Below are 17,303 nucleotides of genomic sequence, written 5' to 3'. Positions count from 1 at the left end.
AGGGGTAGGGTAGGTGCTCAGGGGTGCAGACAGGGGTTTGGGGGACAGGCAGGGCTTTGGGGGGCAGGCAGGGGCCCAGGGGTGCAGGCAGGGGTTTGAGGGGGCTGTTAGGGGTTTGGGGTGCAGGCAGGGCTTTGGGGGGCAGGCAGGGGCCCAGGGGTGCAGGCAGGGGTTTGGGGGACTCCTAGGGGTTTTGGGGCTGGCAGGTGTTTGGGGGGTAGGCAAGGGTTTGGGGTTTTGGGCTCTCAGGTTTTGGGGTTTGAGGTCTGTCAGGGTTTTGGGGCTGTCAGGTTTTGAGGCTGTCAGGTTTTGGGGGTGTCAGGTTTTGGAGCTGTCAGGGTTTGGGGTTTTGGGGGTGTCAGGTTTTGGGGCTGTCAGGGTTTTGGGCTCTCAGGTTTTGGGTCTCTCAGGTTTTGTGGCTGTCAGGTTTTGGGGCTGTCAGGTTTTGGTGCTGTCAGGGTTTGGGGCTGTCAGGTTTTGGGGCTGTCAGGGTTTGGGGTTTTGGGGCTGTCAGGGTTTTGGGGCTGTCAGGGTTTGGGGCTGTCAGGTTTTGAGGCTGTCAGGGTTTGGGGCTGTCAGGGTTTTGGGGCTTTCAGGTTTTGGGGCTCTCAGGGTTTGGGGCTGTCAGGGTTTTGGGGCTCTCAGGGTTTGGAGCTCTCAGGGTTTGGGACTATCAGGTTTTGGGGCTGTCAGGGTTTTGGGGCTGTCAGGTTTTGGGGCTGTCAGGGTTTGGGGCTGTCAGGGTTTTGGGGCTCTCAGGGTTTGGAGCTCTCAGGGTTTGGGACTATCAGGTTTTGGGGCTGTCAGGGTTTTGGGGCTGTCAGGTTTTGGGGCTGTCAGGGTTTGGGGTTTTGGGGCTGTCAGGGTTTTGGGGCTGTCAGGGTTTGGGGCTGTCAGGGTTTGGGCTTTTGTGGCTGTCCGGTTTTGGGGCTCTCAGGTTTTGGGGCTGTCAGGGTTTGGGGTTTTGGGGCTCTCAAGGTTTGGGGCTGTCAGGTTTTGCGGCTGTCAGGGTTTGGGGCTCTCAGGGTTTTGGGGTTTTGGGGCTGTCAGGTTTTGGGGCTCTCAAGGTTTGGGGCTGTCAGGGTTTGGGGCTGTCAGGGTTTGGGGTTTTGGTGCTGTCAGGGTTTTGGGGCTGTCAGGTTTTGGGGCTGTCAGGTTTTAGGGGTCTTTTAGGGCTGTCAGGTTTTGGGGGTGTCAGGGTTTGGGGCTGTCAGGGTTTGGGGTTTTGGTGCTGTCAGGTTTTGGGGCTGTCATGTTTTGGGCTCTCAGGGGTCGCGCGGCCGGGCAGAGGCGCTGCCTGCAGGCTCCGGCAGCCGCCACCAGAGGGAGCCAGAGCGTCACCGCCCGGCGGTACCGGGAGGGGCTGGACCCGGAGGGGGAACGGGGATGGGAATATTGGGATGGGAATATTGGGATGGGAATATTGGGATGGGAACGGCGGGATGGGAATAACGGGATGGGAACAGCGGGATGGGAATAACGGGATGGGAATACAGGGATGGGAATATTGGGATGGGAATAGTGGGATGGGGATAGTCGGATGGGAATACTGGGATGGGGATACAGGGATGGGGATATTGGGATGGGAATACAAGGATGGGGATATTGGGATGGGGATACTGGGATGGGAATACTGGGATGGGAACAGCGGGATGGGAATAGCGGGATGGGAACAGCGGGATGGGAACAGCGGGATGGGAATAGCGGGATGGGGATACAGGGATGGGAATAGCGGGATGGGAACAGCGGGATGAGAATACTGGGATGGGAACAGCGGGATGGGAACAGCGGGATGGGAATACTGGGATGGGAACAGCGGGATGGGAATACTGGGATGGGAACAGTGGGATGGGAACAGCGGGATGGGGATACAGGGATGGGAATACTGGGATGGGAATAGTGGGATGGGGATACTGGGATGGGGATACTGGGATGGGGATACTGGAATGGGAACAGCAGGATGGGAATAGCGGGATGGGAACAGCGGGATGGGAACAGCGGGATGGGAATAGTGGGATGGGAATATTGGGATGGGGATACTGGGATGGGGATATTGGGATGGGGATAGTGGGATGGGAGTATTGGGATGGGGATACTGGGGTGGGGATATTTGGATGGGGATACAGGTACAGAAATACTGGGATGGGAGTAGTGAGATAGGGGAATAGGGATGAGAGTACCGGCACGGGGGACGGGGATGGGAATATTGGGATAGGGATACAGGGACAGGGACACTGGGGTGGAAGTACTGGGATGGGGGAACAGGGATGGGAATACAGTACTGGGATGGGAGTACTGGGATAGGGAAACAGACATGGGGATACTGAGATGGCTGTTTTGGAATGGGGATACTGGGATGGGGGCAAAGCAATGGGGGAACAGGGACAGGGTATGGGAAAACAGGATGGGGATATTGGAATGGGGATGCTGGGATGGGGGAACTGGGAAGGGGGTACGAGGATGGGAGACCTGGCATGGGGGTGTTAATATGGGGGAACTGGGATTAGGAACTGCAGTGGGACTACTGGGATGATGGTATTGGGTTGAGGATACTGGGATAGAGGTACTGGGATGAAGGAACTGGGATGAGGGTGCTGGGATGGGAGTACTGGGATGGGGACACTGGAACGGTGGTATTGTGTGGGGGGACTGGTATGAGGTGAGTACCAGGATGACGGAGAACCAGGATGGAGGAAGGTACTGGGATACAAGCACACCAGGATGCAGGAGCACTGGGATGTGGTCTGGGATGGGAGTTCTGGGATGGGGTGAGCACCAGGGTGAAGGAGCACCAAGACTGGGGAAGGTATCCCAAAATGCACTGCAGGAACACTGGGTTGGGGGGGATTACAGAGCACCAGGATGTGGAACATCAGGATGGGGAGGCTGCTGGGATGCAGGAGAATGTGGGTGGGGGAGCACCAGGCTGGAAAAGCGCCAGGCACAAGCCCACTTGCACCCCATCTGCAGCAAAGACTGCAGATGGAATAGCTGGCGCAGGACACGGGGATGGGCTGTGTGGGTGTGCCGTGGTGTCAGAGACCCTGTGAGGACCGTGCTGTCCCCAGCTGCCTCTGCAAGGTGCCACAGGCTCTGCTCAGAGGGCAGCAAACACCAAATACACTGATTTAACAGCTGTTTCTTGTCCTGTCTCTCCACTCCTGAGGGAGTCTGTTCTCCTCCTCTGCCCACCCATGCACAAAGCACTTGCCACAGCTGGACTGGATTTGCCCAGGAGAGCCTGGTGGATTAAGGTTGTCCTGGATGGGTTGTTTGTAGGGGGTATGCTGCGACTAAAGTCTAATTTTTAGGGAGCAATCATCTCTTTTGGCCCCTCCCTGGGATTACAGCACCACAGGCCCTTGGGGAGCAAGTTGTTTGCTTCCAGCTCTGTTTAATAGGTAATAAGTAAAATCCTCCCTTGGAGCTGTTGAGCCACTGTTAGAGAGGAGCTCACAGAATGGTTTGGGTTGGAAAAGAGCTCCAGAGATCACCTGGTTCAACCCCCTGCCATGGGCAGGCACACCTTCCACTGTCCCAGGCTGCTCCAAGCCCCATCCAGCCTGGCCCTGGACACTGCCAGGGATGCAGGGGCAGCCACAGCTGCTCTGGGCACCCTGGGCCAGGGCCTGCCCACCCTCCCAGCCAGCAATTCCTGCCCAATATCCCATCTGGGCCTGCCCTCTGGCCCTGGGAAGCCATTGCCTGGCTGCTGGCCCTGCAGGCCTTGTCCCCAGTGCCTGGGCAGCTCTCCTGGAGCCCCTGCAGGCCCTGGCAAGGGCTCGCAGGTGTCCCTGGAGCCTTCTCTGGTGCAGCTGAACAGCCCCAGCTGTGCCAGGCTGGCTGCAGAGCAGAGGGGCTCCAGCCTTGTGGCTGAGTGGTTTGAGCCTGAGATCGGCCTGCTCTGAATTCCTGAAGGACATACCCATTCAAGATCATTCAGAGACCGTTCAGTTCAGTGCTGTAGTTAATGGCAACCACTTCTGATGGCGTTGGTTTGCTTGCAGGTTTTTTTTTCTCTTCTACCTAGAATGTGCATCAAATGTGTTCTCACAGATATGCCAGTTCTACATTTACTGGCATTTTTCATCCCATCTTCTCATGGACACACTCAAGAAGAAACAGGATTTTTTACTTAAAATAAAATATGCTTTTTGCCACTCTATTCCCTACTCAGTTTTAAGCACCTGAACGCTGAACCTTGTTTATTTCCTATTTTTCCCCTTCCTGTTTTTCTATCCACCTAACTCATAAGCAGGGTAAACTTCAAACCTTGGGCTTTGGGCTTGCTGTGACTGTAAAGCGTTTGGAACCAACAGTGCAATAGTGCTTTTGTTAACACAGCCAGGGGGTCCGGGCTTTTGGGATGTGAAAGGATTCAGCTGACTAGGAGTATCTCAAATCCTAAAGCTTGATGAGGTCAAAGGGGCAGGGAGATCCCTGTCAGGCAAACAAGAGAAGAGGTGCACCCCAACCACCCCCGGGGCTCTGCAGGGAGAGGCTCCTTCCTGCCAAGGCAGAAGTTTGCTCCTTTCCTTGTGCTCCAAGCAGAGGTTGGGGCATCTCCCAAGGAGGGATCCTGCCCCGCCCAAGGGTGTGTGGGGCAGGTTGGAGTTGGATGTACAGCAGAGACCCCTTCCCTCCCTGCTTTCACATGGCAGAGGTGGGGAAAAACCAGGGGGGCTGCACTAGGACAGGCTGGAGAGGGAAAGTGAACCCTCGTGTGGATTGAGTGTGACTTTCCAATGTTTCCTTGGTTTGTGCCCAGACATCTGGTTTGGGCTTGCACAGCTTGATTTTGGTTTAGAAACTGAGGTATTTTAGAGATCTCCCTGAGATCCCCCCTCCAGTGGAGGCCCTGGAGGTGCTGTGTCATCCGTGTGCCCAGGCAGAGGCCTCAGGGTGTCTCTGATGGCACAAAACATCAGTTTGTGGTGGTGGTGTCATTTTGGGCACAAACCAGCATTCCCAGGACTCGCATTTGAACAGCAAATGCCATTCTGCAGCACAGGAATGTTTGGGTTTGCGCTCAACCAAAGAGCAGGTCAATAAAGGGGGCATTCCACCAGACTTAACTCTGACTAGGAGGAAAAGGTTTATACACAAGACAGACCAAAAAACTCTTTTTTTTTTTTTTTAATTTGTTTGTTGGTTTTGGGGGTGTTTTTTTTTTAAAAAAATGAGATTTCTCCCCCTGCTCTCCCAAGTCCATAGGAAAGATATCTTGATGTCCATTCTGCATGTAACTGCTGCCAGACAGAAGATTGGATGGGAATAATGGCAGCAACATCTGTAATGGAAAAGTGCTCCAGGCAGAAATGTGGTACTGGAATATGGCAGGAATATGGTTACTGCATGGCTGGACATGCTGAGGGTTACGGTCTCTCAGAATCAGAGAATCCAGAATGGGTTGGGTTGGAAGGAACCCTGAAGTTCACCTTGTTCCACCCCCTGCCAAGGACAGGGACACCTTTCTCTAGACCAGGTTGTTCCAGGCCCCATCCAACCTGGCCTTGCAGAGACACTGCCCAATGGTCTAAGGAAAATTAATAAATTGTGTGTTTCAGCAGCATTCGTGGAGAAATGTGGCTCCAGGTTAGTCTTCTGAACACCCAGGTGAACACACCAGGAACTGTGTTTCTGCTGGGTGTCCTTGGGCCAGGCATTGAACAGGAATAACCTCTGTGAGCAAACACATCCAAGGCTGGAACAAGTGAGGGGAACAAGACCTGTTCCTCTGAGTGCTTACTCAGGACCTGACTCAGGTGTCTCTGAGGCTTGGCTGCTGCCAGCAAAGGCTCAGATGTGGGAAAAGGGCTGGAAGAGGAGGCTACTGGAGTATCAGGGTCACTGTACTGAGAACCCATTCTCACCGAGATCACAAGAATTCCTATAATTTATTCTCTGTGTGACAAACTATGGCACAAATCCCATAGAAAGCCAAAAAAATATCAGCTGCTACACCTGATGGCTCAGAGACAGAAATGCAGCTCTGTTAGACTATGCTTTATGTAAACTTTGCTGCCACGTTTCACCTGCCATGAACTGCGGCAGCAGCCCAGGGCGGTTTCCAAGGGTGATGCCTGCTTTGTTCAGAGCTGGAATGCCCTTGGATGGGGTGTGGGACATGGTGCTGCTGGGGCAGGAGAGGCAGACAGCTCCCTTCTCTTGTCTCAAGCAGGTGGTGGTGTTAAGAGGAGGGAAGGGGATGGGGAAGGATGGGGCTCTAGGTCTCAAGGACGAGTGCTGGACACGCAGTTTGTGCAGTGGGAGCAGGGAGCTCCTCAGTCTGCTGCTTGCTGGAGGCATTTCTCTCCCAGTGACAGAAAGGGCTTCTGCCCTGAAGATTTTAATATTCCCATTTTTATGGGGAGGAACACCAGAGAATCAGAGAGTCTCAAAATGGTCTGGGTTGGAAGGGTCCTTAAAGCTCATCCAGTCCCAACCTCCTGCCATGGGCAGGGACACCTTCCACTGTCCCAGGCTGCTCCAAGCCCTGTCCAGCCTGGCCTGGGACACTGCCAGGGATGCAGGGACAGCCACAGCTGCTCTGGGCACCCTGGGCCAGGGCCTGCCACCCTCACTGCCAGGAATTCCTTCCAGTATGTTTTCTCTTATATGATGTGGATCCTTCCTATGTTTCTTCCTCGTATATTCCCATATATTATGCGGATGTGGTGTACAGCACCTCTGCCGTGCCCTTTGACCCACAGGAATGAGGCAGCAAAAGGCAAAGACACAGAGAAACTACAATTTAATGCTGGAAATGGTAAGCAGAAACCTCCTTATATGTTTTGGAAGTACACTAGCTGCTTGTGGCCATTATATGTGCTACCTGGTCTCTGGGCTGGCCAGCACTGTGAGGGGTCACAGAATTCCAGTCTGCAGAGACCCCAAGGATCAAAAGGTGCTAACTTTCTTGGCAGAAGAAACATTCATTCATACAAATCCACATCTATTGAAACCCAAAACTTTTGTCTGTCCAGACAGAATCCCTGGAAGTGTCCAAGGCTTGGTTAGAGAGGGCTTGGAGCAATCTAGTCTAGTGAAAGGTGTCCTGCCCATGGCAGGGGGTTGGACTAGAGGACCTTTAAGGTCCTTTCTTAAGGAAAAGATTAACCTGGGATTCTGGGATTCTGTATCCTTTTTTTAATAGCTTTATTTTCCATTTTTCATGTGAGTCTTCTCCCTCCAGTGGGACAGTGCCCTGGCAGGGTGGTCACAGCCCTGCCACAGCCAGGGGTGCCACAAGGTTTGGCGCCTCCCTTTGCACCTGAGCACACCCAAATAATTTATCCAGGATTTCCAAGGTGATGTTTGCAGGTGGATCTTTCCCAAGGTGAGCAGGAACAGGCTTGCTGAGCCAAGGCCAGGAGGGATGGTGTCCTCTGATGTCTTCTCTCCCACAGCCCACAGAGCCCCACCCTGTAATCCCCAAACAATGCCCACCAATTCACTAAAGCCCCAGCACACTGCTTTAGAAGCCTCTATTAAATACACCCAAAAAAAAAAAAAAAAAAAAAAGAAACAACTTGATTAAAGACTGCAGATGATGAGGAATCCACCACAGCCCCAGGTCCCACACCCTTAATTTCCTTTGCTCTTAAATGCTTGCAACTAAATTTGTCCATCTTTCATGTCCTGCCATGCATACCTGTATTTCTTGATAATTTCTTGTTCAATTTAAATTGCTGTGTCCTGGAGAGAACAAATAGAAGAAGATTTATTCAGTGTTTTTGCAGCAAATTTAATTCCTTTCTGAAATCAAATCCGTCTTAGGAGGACACACCCTACTTGGGAGAGGAGACCAGACTTTTTTGTTCTCTAAAACTGTCGAAAATAATTTCCCACCACCACACCTTGAAAACGTCATGGATTTTCTCAGCTCCAGGACCTGGATGGATGATGGAATAAAGAGCAGCTACTATTGCTCTAGCTGTCTGCACTTCAGCCCCTGTGAACGAAGCCCAGCTGGGGAATATGGGATTATTATAGAGAAATTAAACATTATCTGCTGGAAACTATATTATCTGGAATCCAAAAGCAGGCCTTTCATGAAAAGCAGTTTCTCTCTGCGGAGTGCACTTAATTGTGCTGCTAGTACTTTTTAATTAGTATAATTTGGAAATTGAGTTAAATTAGACATTTTATTTCAGCAGCAGAAGAAGGGGCACTGGAATATCTGCTGACTGAAAGGCTGTGCCTAGGTCTTGATCTAGCTCCAAAGACCTGCTAATAATTATTCACAGGAGCCAAGCTAAGCAGAGATGAACTCAGCATCTTTCCAGGTTTTACTGTCACTTCTGAAACAAGGGAAATTTCCTCACTCAGTGCAGGGAGGAAACCATCTCCCTGTGTCCTATCCCTGGGGAAAAACAGTTGAGTCCTGCTGCACAGGAAAGCCAGGGTGGTGTGGAGTCAGCCCTGCCTGGGGGTCCCTAGCTGGGGTAGAGCACAGTCACACTACAGTGACAGTGTAGAAAAGCAAGATTACCTTACAGAGAAAGCTCTGGAATTTTTTTTCTTTAATTGCATTTGAAGGATTCTTTAGGGAAAATAATGGAAAATTGGAGCACCATTAGCAAACCTGTGTGCAGTGCTGGGGACAAACATTTTAGTGGAGCCTGTTGCAACAGGATGAGGGGAAAAGGTTTTAATCAAAAAAGGACGGATTTAGATTAGACACAAAGATGTTTTTTACAATGAGGGTGGTGAGGCCCTGGCACAGGTTGCCCAGAGAGGTGGCAGATGTCCCATCTCTAGAACCCTTCAAGACCAGACTCCCCCAGCCCCAGTGCCCTGAGCTCTGCACTCCAGCTCACGGGGGTGAAAAGTGTCAGTCAGGGCGAGGTGAAAAGACTTCTCATTATCCCTGTCATTTCTGGTGTCACACACAGAGCATTTTGGGGCAAACAAACAGAAGGTTTTTTTCAAGCAAAATCTGTGCTAGTGGGGATAACTTATGCTGGGCAGGGCAGCTGGTACTTTCACATTGTTGGTTATTTGGGCAGCTGCAAATTTCCATCTGATGTGTGCCTGCTACCCTGTGTGTAGATATGAGGGTATCAGCATGTCTCTATTTTGTCCCAGCATGGTTAATATAAACCTGCCCTGCTCTGATTCCCAGAGGCCAGAGCATGATAAAATACCTGCCATGTGCCTGACGTGCCTGTGGTTTGATATTGTTATCTCTTTTTTTTCTCCTATCAAAAGCAAGAGCGTGTCAAACCCTTTTATTTTTTTCTAACAGCTTTTTCAGCATGCAGGGAATGAAAACATTTCCCTTTCCTCCCCAGTCACCTTACTGGGAAGGCAATGGGGTCAAAACTGGGGTGCCATCCCTCGGCAGCTGCTGAGGAAGGGAGGGCAGGACTGCAGCAGGTGTATTTTTACCAAAACTACGTGACAAGAAGCAAAGCCTGTGTGAAGACACGCTCACTTGTTTCATTGGCAGACAAAGGATAAGTCCCGGGCTCTTGTCATTGCTCAGCCTGAGCTGCTGGCATGTGGAAACCACAAGTTTATGTGGTTAAGGACTATCATTTCACAGCATGGAGATGCCCAGTGGGGAAAAGAGGATGAGAGATGCAGGTGCTCTGAGGCATCACATCTCACAGGTGAAAGGAGCAGTGTGGTGAGTCCTTCTCCTTGGAGGAGCAGATTCTGAGCAACCCCGATGGCTTCTCCATTGCACATAATATATAAACTATGGTTAGCTGACAAAAATGCACCTTTTCCAAGCTCCCCCATGTCTGATGGGCGCTGGAGTGCTGTTTGCTGCCAATCGTCCTTCCTTTTTGGTGGCTCTGCTGGAAGGGGGAGAGAGGATGTGGCCAGAAGGGAGGATCTCCACATCAGCAGGTGAGTCAGGGCCAGGGGAGGCATCATTAGAAGGTGCATGAGAGATAACAGAGGGTGCAGGCAGGTGGCTGCAGAGGATGTGGGCTCCCAGGAGCAGGAGAAGCTGGAACCTGGGCTGCTGCCATCAGCAGGAGTGTGGTGAAGGCCTCCTTGATGGGCTCTTCCTCACTAGGCTCCGGATTAACCCAAGACCAGGCAAGGGGGCTGCCACAGCCCTGAAGCAGATGAGGCACGAGGCTGTAGTGTTACAGTCCGAGACACTTCTCATTTTCCCAGGGAAGATTCTCTCCTAGGACATGTCCTAAGGACCAGGAGCAGATGTTCAAAGAGTCCTTGCTGACCCGGGGCTGCTGTTATCCCTGCAAACACAGTGTTGGTTAACTCCTGGTGAAAGCTGACTCACAAGGTGCTTCACCAGCAGGGTAGGCAGAGCTGTACCCACTTCAGAGCAGGAAAGCTGAAGCTGATCATGGAAGGCTTTCATCTGCATCACCAGTAGCCCAGGTCATCCAGGCCCAAGACCATTGAGTCATCCTGTCTTTTCCCCCTCTCCAGCCAAGGGTTGGGCCACCAGCCCCGAGGCAGTGCCAGCCCTCAGGTGCTGCAGCCATCACAGTGCTCGGTGGTGCCCAGCCTGCTCTCCTCAGCCTTGTTCATGATGAAAAATGTACCCTGGACCAGAGCCCCTGCCCAAAGCTTGGCTTTCTTGCTACGACATCATTCCAGGCAGACTTGTGAGACTACAGTTTGCTTAAAGGTCAGTAAAGCTGTACACAGTGTGATACTGAGCCATGAAATGGCCAAGGTAGAGACCCACAGAATAATGGAGTGGTTTGGGTTGGAAGTGACCTGTAAAACTCATCCAGTGCCCCCCTCTGCCATGGGCAGGGACAACTTCCACTATCCCAGGTTGCTCCAAGCCCTGTCCAACCTGGCCTGGAACACCCCCAGCGGTGGGGAAGCTGCAGCTGCTCTGGGAAAACTGTGCCAGGGCCTCCCCGCCCTCATTGTGAGAAAATTCTTTATATATAATCTAAATCCGCATGTTTTTAGTTTAAAACCTTCACCACTTGTCCTGTCACCACAGGTCTTACTAAAAGTCTGCCCTCACCTTTCTTCTAAGCCCCCTTTATTGAAAGATTGCAATTATTTCTCCCTGGAAAATCACATTAGAGAAATGTTTTGCTGTTGTCCTCCATCCAGCATTCTGGATTTCACACATCCCTCACCCAGTCAAATTCCCCTGCTTCTTCCCCCACCCCAACTATTAGCAATTCCTTCCCACTGCACCCCTCTAAGCAGCATCACAATCCTTTGATGCAATTAATATCCACAGTAAGGGATTGTGGAAAAAAAAATCCCATGTGCTGCCAGAGGAAGAGAGAGATTTCTGGGTTACTCCAGTATTTCCTGGCCAGCCATGCCTCTCTGCAAAACACACTTGTCAGTGTTTAATTCGAACCCCAGCAAAACTGCAGTTATTAATGTCCCTGTCAGAGATGTTTTCTGTCACCCTGCGGAGGTGTCTGACAGGATCCATCTTGCCTGGTGTGGAAGGACATCCTTCATCACCACCCCAAGTCCCTGCACTGCCTCTGCCAGCTCTCGGCTCAGCCTCCTCAGCAGCTTGACCTTTGAAAATCCTCGGGGCTAGAACCATGGTGATCCTTTAAATTGGTAATTTGTTCTTACCTGGATAATCATAATTTTTATTTCTAGGGCCTCTTTAATCCAAAGATGTAGCTGTGAATTAAATCAGTGGAGGAAAGTAATTAATTATGTCCAGGTAGTCTCATTATTCAACAGAATTATGTGAAATATGGGAAATTAAGGCTATTATTTTAAGCTACATGGGAGGTCAAGGAGGAAATCCAGCTGTTCTGAGTTGCAGCTTCTCACCTGTAGTATGGAAAGCAGCATCAGAGCAGGATTTCAACTTTTCAGGAGCAAATCAGTGCTCGCAAACCCCGATCTCCAGAAACCCAGGCCGTTCCCATTTCAGACCTCCTCCAAATACCAGTGAATTTAGCCTTGACTTGCAAACAGCCTTGGCACCCATGGCTGTGCTGGATAAAAATGCCCTTCTAAAAATAACTGGGAAGTGGGGGAAGGAGCCTATCCCCACATTCAGCATTTCAACACCAGCTTCACCAGCTTCCCCTCCCACCACAGCCAAGCACTGCTTCACCCATGGGTACCCTGCTCTGAAATACAAAAATAGAATATATATATATATATATATATATATATATAAATTTTTTTTTTTTGAACAGGAGAGAGTACTGGCATGCTAGTGCTGTCTCTTTTGTCATAAACACCCTGCTGTCTGGCCACATTCACACCCCACCACCTCTGCTTCTCTCCAGGTTTTCAGCCAGGCTGCCTCACACCATGAGGTTTGGATGGAGCAGGGACTGCTGGAACCCCACATCCAATACCCCTGGATCCCAGGCACAGACAGACATCGCCCTTGGGAAGGGGGACAGATGCTTGGGAAGGCGGGCAGAGCTGCTCACACAGGCTCTGTCAGGATGAGAATAAAGACCTTGTCTGTCTCCAGTCCTTTGCTCCTACAGTGGGTCCATTATTTATGTTTTTAAAGGATGTCTATTTGCTTTCAATTCAACTGCAGCCTGACCACAATAAGGATCAGTCTAATTCTGGCAGGAGGATTGTTGGCCAACTATTTTAAGTGTTTATTTTCCTGCAGAAGTCTCTGAGGGAGCATCTGAGCACTTAATGGCCACAGCCACTGAGGTCATCACTGTGCCTCCATCCTGGCATACACCTCCATCATCCCCCCTGTGCTGGCAGGACTTGGGGAAGAAAAAATGAATTCTCATCTTTAGCTTAATTTTTTAAGTACCTGCCTGCATGCAAAAATGAGAATTCCACAGAGGGCATGTATGATTTGAGCAGAACACAGTACATTGAATTTTGCCTTCAGCTACTTTCTCTGAGGCCAAGATTTGCTCCTAGCTAGAGAAGGGGCACCAAGCTACCAGCACAACCCAGCTACGAGCAAGGTACTTTGTAAATATTCTGTATTTCCCCTTGGAATCAGCAGATTCCCACCATTGCTAAGGCATTTTAAAGGCTAATGCCAGAGCAAGACTAGAGTTTGGCACAGAGTTTTTTGAGCTGCAGCTTGTGCTCTCAAAAATCTTCGTGTCCCCGGCTGCTCTTTCCGCCTCTCGCTATTTCCCTGGGACAAAAGTCTTGAGGCTGGAGCGCTTCCCACTGGCAAAGACCCAACAGCTTCCACTGAATTAGGTAGGAGAGAGCTTAGGAAGAGCTCCGAAGATCTTCCCAGAGATGCTCAGTGCTTCCCTGGGAGCAGCCCTGGGAGGATGCTGAGGCTGGATATGTGTCCCAGCACCTTGTGAACTCCATGCTCGGCAGCATAAGGAGCCAGACAGCCTGCCTGCATTCCCTCTGCTAAGGCAATGCAGGGACTCCCCTGACACCTCACTACCTCCCTAAAAGCATGCTTTTAATAAAGAGCCAATTTAATTTCCCAAACACTGAGTCATCTCGTGTTATTACCTGGCATATGGTACCCAGAACAGCAGCCACAGCATCTTTTCCTTGAAAGAAGGATGTTTCTGTTCCCTCCTCCATCCCCGGCTTTTACAACTCCTCTCCTTTCTTTTTCCTTTTAAGCAGAAATCCTCTTCTTTTCCCAACTTCTTTCTAGGCTGTGATGGGATTAAGCCAGAAGCAGGGATGAAAGGAGGAGGTTGGGATGAGCAGCTCAGAGGGGAGCAGGGTTGCTCCCGCATGGGGACGCGCTCGGCAGCTCCACTTTGCTCTTTGGACCTGGAGCTGCGCCAGCTCCTGGAGAAAAGTCCTCACTCACCGGAAAGCTGCCCTTTCTTCCTGCTGGGACACGTGGATGATGAACGCCATGAGCAGCGTGGCCAGGGAGCTTCAAGCCCACGCGAGGGTGGGAGAGCTGCAGTGAGGCGACAGACACGGCACCTGCTCCGGAGTCTGGCACCCACCCCTCGCCGGGTTTGCCTTTAGTCACCCTGCTGCCACCCTGCTGCCACCCTGCTGCCACCCTGCTGTCACCTGTCCACATCCCCCCACACCCCCTAGCAAAACAAACCAACTCCTTCTCACACTCCTACACACACCATGCTCGGCTGGATGGGTCGTTTCCCAAAAATCTCAGGCTGGAGGTTATGTGTCCTGATCCAGCATCCATCTGAGCTCCTGATCCAGAGTCCTCAGTCCTGCCACCTTTCAGCTTCCAGCAAGGATTCAGGCGAGTGCTTGGTGGCATTTTGGGACATTTTGTGACGTCTCTGAGCCAAGGATGCCTTGGGCATGTTGGGGCAGGAGTGGGGTGCACGAAGAGGTCCCGGCATGTGGGGCCAGGTCCTGCTGTGGGGCGCACAGAGAAGTCCCAGCATGTGGGGCCAGGACCTGTTGTTCCCATCCAGGAGCTGGATTTACACACGCCAGCACGTTCACATGTTAATATTATGGGCTGGTGTTCTCCGCAGAGAGCGAGTTGCTCTAAATAACTCTCTGAGATGAATTGTTTTCAGGTTACAGTTGACACTGGAATTCCAAAAAATTAGCATTAACACAAGAATAGGTCACACGTTTTTTCTCCCCCATACAGCAGGAGTGTCCCTGTGAAATCCTGGGCCTGGGGGCTCTTGGTTTAGGGGCTTGAGGGCTGGAGGGGATGTGGGGAGGCTGCATGAGGAGATGAGCTGGGAAAAAAAGGATGTGGGCAGAGCCGTTTTCTGCCCTGGTGAGCTCTGCAGCTCAGCCGTCACAGGAGAGATGCTATTGGCACTCAGATTAATAATTAAACCATAGTATGGTCATAGATATAAATATGAAAATCTAGGCAGTCCCCCTTTGCTTAAAATACAACAAAAGAAAAAGAATCTGGAGCTAAATTAACAATGTGCTCTCCCAATTACAGCCACCCTCCGGTGAATATCAGGTTGTCATGACAACCTGCCCAGCAAACGATAAGGCCCAAAATAAAGCACAGCAGGGAGAGAGATCTTTGGAATCCGATTTTGCTGTCAAAGTAGAATTAAGGTTTCTTCAGAGGCCAGCAATTCTGGTGAATTTATGTCTGCAGTCCTCGCGTTGATGTTCATTAACGTGATCCATTTATCCAGATGAGTGTGACGGTAGAACCAGACAGGAGCAACAAAGAATCCATGGTTAGAAATAGAGTTAACCTCTTGAATACAGCCCAAACCACAAGAAAAGGGGGATGATTGTTGGGTGGGTATTTTTGAGAGCCTGGTGTGGTAAGCAGAAAGTGATTTAAATTGCTTGTAGGAACATTTTGGGGTGGCTTTGAGCACCAGAGCTGAATGGATCCAGCGGGCTAGAGAGATGTTTAAAAGCTGCTTAAATTCCAGTTTTCATATTTCTAGTCTCAAAATTTTGTGTGTTTATATAGAAACCCTAGGTTTATCTGCATGCACAGGGACCTTGACAAGCTTGAGAACCGGGCCCATGCAAACCTCATGAAATCCAACATGGCCAAACACAAGGTCCTACATGTGGGTTTGAGTAATCCCAGGCACAAACACAGACTGGCTGGAGAATGGGCTGAGAGCAGCTCTGGGAGAAGGGAGAAGGTGCTGGGGGTGAGAGCTGGAGCTGCCCCAGCCTGAACCCCCCTGCCCTGGGCTGAGCCCCCAGTGTGGGCAGCAGGGCAGGGGGGATTGTGCCCCTCTGGCCCTGGGCTCGGGTGAGAGCCCACCTGCAGAGCTGCCCCAGCCCTGCTCCAACAGCACAAGGACGTGGAGCTGCTGGAGCCAGCCCAGAGGAGGCCACGGAGATGCTGCCAGGGCTGAGCCCCTCTGCTCTGCAGCCAGGCTGGCACAGCTGGGGCTGTTCAGCTGCACCAGAGAAGGCTCCAGGGACACCTGCGAGCCCCTGCCAGGGCCTGCAGGGGCTCCAGGAGAGCTGCCCAGGCACTGGGGACAAGGCATGCAGGGCCAGCAGCCAGGCAATGGCTTCCCAGGGCCAGAGGGCAGGCCCAGCTGGGATATTGGGCAGGAATTGCTGGCTGGGAGGGTGGGCAGGCCCTGGCCCAGGGTGCCCAGAGCAGCTGTGGCTGCCCCTGGATGTCTGGAAGTGTCCCGGGCCAGGTTGGATGGGGCTTGGAGCAACCTGGGACAGTGGAAGGTGTCCCTGCCCATGACAGGGGGTGGGACTGAATGAGCTTAAGGTCCTTCCCAGCCAAAGCATTCTGTGATTCTGTGAAACACTTGCAGTCTTCTTCTCTTCAGCCCAGTTTAACCCCCCACTCCTTGAAGCAGAGCTGGATGCTGCTTTGTCTTGAGAAGACGATTGCAGCTCTGAACTGAATCCCGATGGATGCAGGTGAGGACATGCGAGTCAGTGTTTGCCCCTGGCGCTGTGTTGGGTGGGTTAACACCACCCCAAAGGCTGCTCGGGGCCCGGGTGGTCTCTCACCAGCCCCGGCGGGTTTGGGACTCGGTGGATGAGGGTCCCAGGGTTTGGGCATCTGGGGGGTCCCTGCCAGATCCCCGGCGTGCAGGACCCGGGTGTCCCTGGTCACATCCCGGGATTGTGGGATCCGGAGGTCCCTGTCAGGCCGCCGCAGGGGTGGATGCGGGCATCTCTGTGAGGGCCCGGGGTGCGGGACCAGCAGATCCGTATCAGATCCGCGCCGGGTGCGGGGGGTCCCCGTCGGAATCCGGAGTGCCGGATCGGAGGAGTCCCTGTCAGATCCCTGGGGTGCGGGACTCCCGGATCCCTGTCACTTCCCGCGATTGCGGGGTCCGGGCTGTCCCCGTCAGAGCCCGGGCTGCGGGATGGGGGAGCCTCCCTGGGAGCCCCGGCGGTGCGAGAGGCAGGAGGTCCCTGTCAGATCCCGGGGGTGGGAGGGTCCCTGCCGGATCCCGAGGTTGCGGGGTCCGGGAGGTTCCTGTCAGAGGCGCGGGGGTGCGGCACTGGGGCTGTCCCTGTCCGATCCCCCCCGCGGCGGGCAGGCCGCAGCCCCGGACTACATCTCCCGTCAGGGCCGGCGCGGGCCGCGGGCGGAGCGCGGCGCGTCACTGCCCGCCGCCCCGGCCCGTCCCTCTGCCGAGCCGGAGCCGGAGCCGGAGCGTCCTCCCGGGCGGCGCCCCCGGAGCCCCCCGCGCCCCCCGCGCCCCGCGCCGCGCCCATGACCCCCTCAGCGGGGCACTGACCGCGCCCGGCCCCGCACGGTAAGCGCGGCCCGGGGGGGACGTGACACAGCACCGGCCGGGGGGGAGCGAAGGGGGGCAGCGGGGGGAGCGCATCCCGGCTTTTGTCTCCCTTGGAAAGACGCGAACCGCGCGGGGGGGTGCGGGTCGTGCCGCGGATGGAGCCGGTTTCTGGGCAGGTCTCGGTGCTGGCGGTGTCGCGGCGGCCTCGCCCCGGCGGGGTCCCCCCCGCTCGGTGAC

The 17,303-nt window shown here is 53.0% G+C and overlaps 1 protein-coding gene across 3 annotated transcripts in view; it reads left to right on the top strand.

The window, feature by feature from the left end:
- Positions 1-17,024: 17,024 nt before the first annotated feature.
- CTIF (cap binding complex dependent translation initiation factor) overlaps positions 17,025-17,303 on the top strand; it is a 146,847-nt gene continuing 146,568 nt past the window's right edge. For all 3 annotated transcript variants that reach the window (XM_038123495.1, XM_038123494.1, XM_038123493.1), the window contains exon 1: positions 17,025-17,084. The gene's annotated coding sequence lies outside the window, so the exon portion shown is untranslated. The remainder of the gene's footprint in view (positions 17,085-17,303) is intronic.

The sequence above is a fragment of the Motacilla alba genome, chromosome Z (assembly GCF_015832195.1).
Source record: "Motacilla alba alba isolate MOTALB_02 chromosome Z, Motacilla_alba_V1.0_pri, whole genome shotgun sequence".
Classification (NCBI taxonomy): Eukaryota; Metazoa; Chordata; class Aves; order Passeriformes; family Motacillidae; genus Motacilla; species Motacilla alba.
The sequence above is the reverse complement of the archived record's forward strand: the minus strand, read 5'-3'. Positions and strand labels throughout refer to the sequence as shown.